Source organism: Salvelinus sp. IW2-2015, unplaced genomic scaffold, assembly GCF_002910315.2.
Source record: "Salvelinus sp. IW2-2015 unplaced genomic scaffold, ASM291031v2 Un_scaffold1411, whole genome shotgun sequence".
Lineage (NCBI taxonomy): Eukaryota > Metazoa > Chordata > Actinopteri > Salmoniformes > Salmonidae > Salvelinus > Salvelinus sp. IW2-2015.
This window is the reverse complement of record NW_019942890.1, coordinates 202,981-210,577: the sequence shown is the minus strand read 5'-3', so window position 1 is coordinate 210,577 and position 7,597 is coordinate 202,981.

Below are 7,597 nucleotides of genomic sequence, written 5' to 3'. Positions count from 1 at the left end.
GTAAGTAGCCCTCTCATTCCCATTCTATTGTACTATAAATGTCTTTATTAAATGCTTTAGGTTAAAATAATTAGTCTTTGACGATWAAAAAAAAAAACACACTTTGTTTTCTCTGTGCATTCCGCACCTATACCGTGGGTCTCCCATCCTCCTCAATTATTAAAGTCACCAGCCTCCACTGATCTACAGTGACACCATTTTTCTGTGGGGTTAATTTGGAAAGAGGCTGTTTAAGCTACATTGCTCAAATTCTTCCCTGTCCACACAGTATTGACAGTCCTCCGGATCCCTCGGTCAAGTTCCTTGTACAAGAACAGCTCAAATAAGCAAAGAGAAAACGGCAGTCCATCATTACTTTAAGACTTGAAGGTCAGTCAATTCTGAAAATGTAAGGAACTTTTAAAGTTTCTTCAAGTGCAGTCGCAAAAACCATCAAGCGCTATGATGAAACTGTCTCTCYTGAGGAACGCCTGTAACAAGTGCGCTGACAGTCAGGAAACAAGTTCAGTTAGTGAGTGTTTTAATAAATAAACAAAACAATAAACACAAAACAACACACCAACATGAAAACAGAGTCAATAACACCTGAGGAAAGAACCAAGGGGACTGACAGATACAGGGAAGATAATCAAGGAGGTGATGGAGTCCAGGGGAGTGACATGAGGAGCTGGTGCTCGAGACGATGGCGACCGGTGCTCGAGACGATGGTGACCGGTGCTCGAGACGATGGCGACCGGTGCTCGAGACGATGGTGACCGGTGCGCTTGAAGATGGTGACCGGTGCGCTTGACAATGGTGACTGGTGCTCAAGACGATGGTGACTGGTGCTCGAGACGATGGTGACTGGTGCTCGAGATGATGGTGACCGGTGCTCGAGACGATGGTGACCGGTGCTCGAGACGATGGTGACCGGTGCTCGAGACGATGGCGACCGGTGCTCGAGACGATGACGACTGGTGCACAAGACAATGGTGACTGGTGTGCGGGATAATCAGCAGCCTGATGACCTAGTGGCCGGAGAGGGAGTATACGTGACACCGCCACAGGAAAGGAAGACCCAGAGTTTGATGAACCTCATGTTTGAGGTCCTCTAAATCTGACTCAAAGGTCTGAGCGAAGGCAAACAGAGGCTCCTCATTCATGTATGTTGTACTCTTTGGGTTGAGAGACTGGACCCCTTGCATTATCTCGCAATTCTTCTTTGAAAAACGCCTCTACAAAAGATAAAGATAAAGATAAAAGATAGCTCTTTGGAAGCTCTCACCATCACTTTGGTCACAATTTTTCTGTCCTATAGTGCTCATCAATGAGTCGTGAAATCTTAAGCTTGTTTTAGGCTGTCTTTTACACAGTTTGTACACTTATTTTGCAGTGCTCTGCAATCTCTTCAACCTTTTTCCATAGTTCTCCAAAGTAACTCTCATTTCTGTAGTCCTGTAATGTGTCTGTAAGGGCACCTACTAGATCCACAGCCCTTGCTAGTTCAAGAGAGCTTGATTGAAGCATGTCAGAAAGACATTTTGGTTATCACCAATCACCACTTTACAAAAGGTAGCCAAAAGCCCTATGAAATAAAAATCTCAGAAAGAAGGCCCCCTTGCCTCCACTGATCCATCACCACTATTTTCAAGTGTGATATCCTGTAGCACTCTCAGAACTGCTGGAAGCCTGTCCCTCAGACTATGTCACGCCATGTATCTGCAGGCCCACCGTACAGCCGTAAGTCTCCGCTGTGGATACAGCTCTTTCTGAACTGCAAGCCACTTGAGATAAACGTACAAATCAGAGAGTTATAAAGCTTCTGCAGGAGAGAAAAAAAAAACAAGTGAACTGCCTCAGGCACGGGATTGTACAGCATCGACAAGAACCACATTCAAACAATGTGCATTACAGTGCGCATAAATTGCAAATCTTGCACTGTTTTTAATCCGTGCAGACACACACCAGAATGCTTTCCGCTCATGATGGATGCACCGATTTATTTCTGTAGACCAGAACATGTTTTTCAAGGCAATCAATTATCATTTTTGCGAGACCTGCTACATCTAAGCGTTCAGCTGACTGAAAGTGTACAAAGCTTTTGTGGATGGCCCCGTTGTAATACTGCCTCACAACTAAAAACATTTATTTTTTCTTTAAATCTTTGGTTTCATCTGCAATTACACTAAACTTATTTCACTTTGTACCATCTCAGCTAAGCCCTCAAGAACTTTGTTCTAGATTTGGTGGCTTGTGTACTTAGTATTGCCACATGCTTTCATCATTTTCTCTGTGAGAGCTGGTCAGGCTTTGCCATTTCACCTGTTAGATAGCTCCTTCTAATTGTTACCATTTCACCTGTAACGAGATAGCTGAGTAACTTACATGTACCTGTAACTAGATCGCTGTTTCTAGGTTGTTACCATTTACCTGTAATGAGATAGCTGTCTAGTTGTTAACCATTGCACCTGTAACTAGATAAGCTGTTCTAGTTGTTACCATGCACCTGTAACTAGATAGCTGTCTTAAGTTGTTACCATGCACTGTAACTAGATAGCTGTCTAGTTGTTACCATGCACCTGTAACTAGATAGCTGCGTCTTAGTTGTTACCATGCACCTGTAACTAGATTAGCTGTCTATTGTTTACCATGCACTGTAACTAGATAGCTGTCCTAGTTGTTACCATGCACCTGGTAACTAGATAGCTAGTCTAGTGTTACATGCACCTGTAACTAGGATAGCTGTCTAGTTGTTACCATTGCACCTGTACTAGAAAGGCTGTCTAGTTGTTTACCATGCACCTGTAACTGATAGCGTCTATTTGTTACCATGCACCTGTAACTAGATAGCTGTCTAATTGTTACATGCACCTGTAACTAGACTAGCTCCGTGCTAGTTGTTACATGCACCTGTAACTAGATAGCTGTCTAGTTGTTACCATGCTACCTGTAACTAGATAGCTGCTAGTTGTTACCATGCACCTGTAACTAGATAGTGTCTAGTTGTTACCATGCACCTGTAACTAGATAGCTCCGTCTAATTGTTACCATTGCACCTGTAACTAGATAGCTCGTCTAGTTGTTACCATGCACCTGTAACTAGATAGCTGTCTAGTTGTACCATGCACCTGTAACTAGATAGCTGTCTAGTTGTTACCATGCACCTGTAACTAATAGCTGTCTAGTTGTACCATGCACCTGAACTAGATAGCTGTCTATTGTTACCATGCACCTGTAACTAGATAGCTGTCTAATTGTTACCATGCACCTGTAACTAGATAGCTGTCTAGTTGTTACCCATGCACCTGTAACAGATAGCTGTCTAGTTGTTACCATGCACCTGTAACTAGATAGCTGTCTAGTTGTTACCATGCACCTGTAACTAGATAGCTGTCTAATTTTACCATGCACCTGTAACTAGATAGCTGTCTATGTTTTACATGCACCTGTAACTAGATAGCTGTCTAATTGTTACCATGCACCTGTAACTAGATAGCTCGTCTAGTTGTTACCATGCACCTGTAACTAGATAGTGTCTAGTTGTTACCATGCACCTGTAACTAGATAGCTGTCTAGTTGTTACCATGCACCTGTAACTAGATAGCTGTCTAGTTGTTACATGCACCTGTAACTAGATAGCTGTCTAGTTGTTACCATCACCTGTAACTAGATAGCTGTCTAGTTGTTACCATTGCACCTGTAACTAGATAGCTGTCTAGTTGTTACCATGCACCTTAACTAGAACTGTCTAGTTGTTACCATTGCACCTGTAACTAGATAGCTCCGTCTAGTTGTTACCATGCACCTGTAACTAGATAGCGTCTAGTTGTTACATGCACCTGTAACTAGATAGCTTCTAGTTGTTACCATGCACCTGTAACTAGATAGTGTCTAGTTGTTACCATGCACCTGTAACTAGATAGCTGGTCAAGTTGTTACCATGCACCTGTAACTAGATAGCTCGTCTAGTTGTTACCATGGCACCTGTAACTAGATAGCGTTTAGTTGTTACCATGCACCTGTAACTAGAAGCTGTCTAGTTGTTACCATGCACCTGTAACTAGATAGCCTGTCTAGTTGTTACCATGCACTGTAACTAGATAGCTCGTCTAGTTGTTACATGCACCTGTAACTAGATAGCTGTCTAGTTGTTACATGCACCTGTAACTAGATAGCTTCTAGTTTTACCATGCACCTGTAACTAGATAGCCTGTCTAGTTGTTACCCATGCACCTGTAACTAGATAGCTCTGTTCTAGTTGTTACCATGCACCTGTAACTAGATAGCTGTCTAGTTGTTACCATGCACCTGTAACTAGATAGCTCCGTCTAGTGTTACCATGCACCTGTAACTAGATACTCGTCTAGTTGTTACCATGCACCTGTAACAAGATAGCTGTCTATTGTTACCATTGCATCTGTTAGAACTAGATAGCCTGTCTAATTGTTACATGCACCTGTAACTAGATAGCTCGTCTAGGTGTTTCATTGACCTCGTTACTAGTAGCTGTTAGTACTTCACCGTCTAATGTCTATTGTACATGGCACTGTAACTAGATAGCTGTCTAGTTGTTACCATGCACCTGTAACTAGATAGCTGTCTAGTTGTTACCATCACTGTAACTAGATAGCTCTGTCTAGTTTGTTACCATGCACCTGTAACTAGATAGCTGTCTAGTTGTTACATGCACCTGTAACTAGATAGCTGTCTAGTTGTTACCATCACTGTAACTAGATAGCTGTCTAGTTGTTACCATGCACCTGTAACTAGATAGCTGTCTAGTTGTTACCATTGCACCTGTAACTAGATAGCTCTGTCTAGTTGTTACCATGCACCTGTAACTAGATAGCTGTCTAGTTGTTACCATGACCTGTAACTAGATAGCTGTCTATTGTTACCATGCACCTGTAACTAGATAGCTGTCTAGTTGTTACCATGCACCTGTAACTAGATAGCTGTCTAGTTGTTACCATGCACTGTAACTAGATAGCTGTCTAATTGTTACCATGCACCTGTAACTAGATAGGCTGTCTAGTTGTTACATGCACCTGTAACTAGATAGTGTCTAAGTTGTTTACCATGCACCTGTAACTAGAAGCTGTTAGTTGTTACCATGCACCTGTAACTAGATAGCTGTCTAGTTGTTACCATGCACCTGTAACTAGATAGCTGTCTAGTTGTTTACCATGCACCTGTAACTAGATAGCTGTCTAGTTTTACATGCACTGACTAGATAGCTGTCTAGTTGTTACCATGCACCTGTAACTAGATAGCTGTCTAGTTGTTACCATGCACCTGTAACTAGATAGCTGTCTAGTTGTTACCATGCACCTGTAACTAGATAGCTGTTCTAGTTGTTACCATGCACCTGTAACATAGCTGTCTATTGTGTACCATGCACCTGTAACTAATAGCTGTCTAGTTGTTACCATGCACCTGTAACTAGATAGCTGTCTATTGTTACCATGCACCTGTAACTAGATAGCTGTCTAGTTTTACCATGCACCTGTAACTAGATAGCTGTCTGTAGTTACATGCACCTGTAACTAGATAGCTGTCTAGTTTGTTACCAGCACCTGTAACTAGATAGCTGTCTAATTGTTACCATGCACCTGTAACTAGATAGCTTGTCTAATTGTTACCATGCACCTGTAACTAGATAGCTGTTCTAGTTGTTACCATGCACTGTAACTAGATAGCGTCTAGTTGTTACCATGCACCTGTAACTAGATAGCTGTCTAGTTGTTTACCATGCACCTGTAACTAGATAGCCTGTTAGTTGTTTACCATGCACCTGTAAACTAGATAGTCTGTCTAGTTGTTACATGCACTGTAACTAGATAGCTGTCTAATTGTTACCATGCACCTGTAACTAGATAGCTGTCTATTTTTACCATGCACTGTAACTAGATAGCTGTCTATTGTTTACCATGCACCGTTTAACTAGATAAGCTGTTCTAGTTGTTTACCATGCACCTGTAACTAGATTAGCTGCCTAATTTGTTACCATGCACCTGTACTAGATAGCTGTCTAGTTGTTACCATGCACCTGTAACTAGATCTGTCTAGTTGTCATGCACTGTAACTAGATAGCGTCTATTGTTACCATTGCACCTGTAACTAGATAGCTGTCTAGTTGTTACCATGCCACCTGTAACTAGATAGTGTCTAAGTTGTTACCATGCACCTGTACTAGATAGTTCTGTCTATTGTTACCATGCACTGTAACTAGATAGCTGTCTAGTTGTTTACATGCATCTGTAACTAGAATAGCTGTCTAGTTGTTACATGCACCTGTAACTAGATAGCTGTCTAGTTGTTACCATGCAACCTGTAACTAGATAGCTGTTCTAGTTGTTACATGCACCTGTAACTAGATAGCTGTCTAATTGTTTACCATGCACCTGTAACTAGATAGCTGTCTAGTTGTTACCATGCACCTGTAACTAAGATAGCTGTCTAGTTTTTCCATGCACCTGTTAACTAGAATAGCTGTTCTAGTTGTTACCATGCACCTGTAACTAATTAGCTGCGGTACTAGCACACTGTGAATGATACCTCTCTAGTTGTACCAGCACCTGTAACAGGATAAGTCTGTTCAGTTGGTACCATGCAACTGGTAACTAAAGGATAAGCTGTCCTAGTGTTTACCTATGCACCTGTAATAGGATAGCTCTGGTCTAATTGTACCATGCACTGTACATAGTCAGCTGTCTAGTTTTACAATGCACCTGTAATAGATAGCTGTCTAGTTGTTACCATGCACCTGTAACTCATGATAGCGTCCAGATTGTTACCATGCACCTGTAACTAGATAGCTCTCTGCAGTTGTTTTACCATGCACCTGTAATAGATAGCTTTTCTATTTGTTACCATGGCACCTGTAACTAGATAGGCCTGTCTAGTTGTTACACAACCTGTAACTAAGATAAGTCCGTCTATTGTTACCAGCACCTGTAACTAGATCTATACCGCACTGTATTGTCTAGTTGTTACCATCACCTGTAACTAAACTTCTATGTTTACTAGACTTGTGCTCTTTAGTTGTTACATGCACCTGTAACTAGATAAGCTGTCTAGTGTTACCATTGGCACCTTAACTAGATAGCTGTTAGTTTGTTACCCATGCCAGCCTGTAACTAGATTAGTCTGTCTAATTTGGTTACCATGACCTTAACTAGATAGCTGGTCTAAGTGTTACCGATGCACCTGATACTAGTAGCTGTTTATTGTTACCCACTGCACCTGTACACTAGATAGCTGTCTAATTGTTTACCATGCACCTGTACTATGATTAGCTGTCTAGTTGTTACCATGCACCTGTAACAGAGTGTATTGACGCACCTGTAACGATATGTCATTGTTTACCATGCACCTGTAACTAGATAGCTGTCTAGTGTTACCTTTGGCCCTGTAACTAGATAGCTAGTGTCTAATTTGTTACCCATGCACCTGTAATTAGATGCTCTGTCTAATTGTTACCAGGCACCTGTAAACCTAGATAGCCTGTTTAGTTGTACCATTGCACCTGTAACTAGATTAGCTGTCTAGTTGTTACCAATGCACCTGTAACTAGATCATAGCCTGTCTGTTGTCTGACCACTGTAGCCTGCTTATT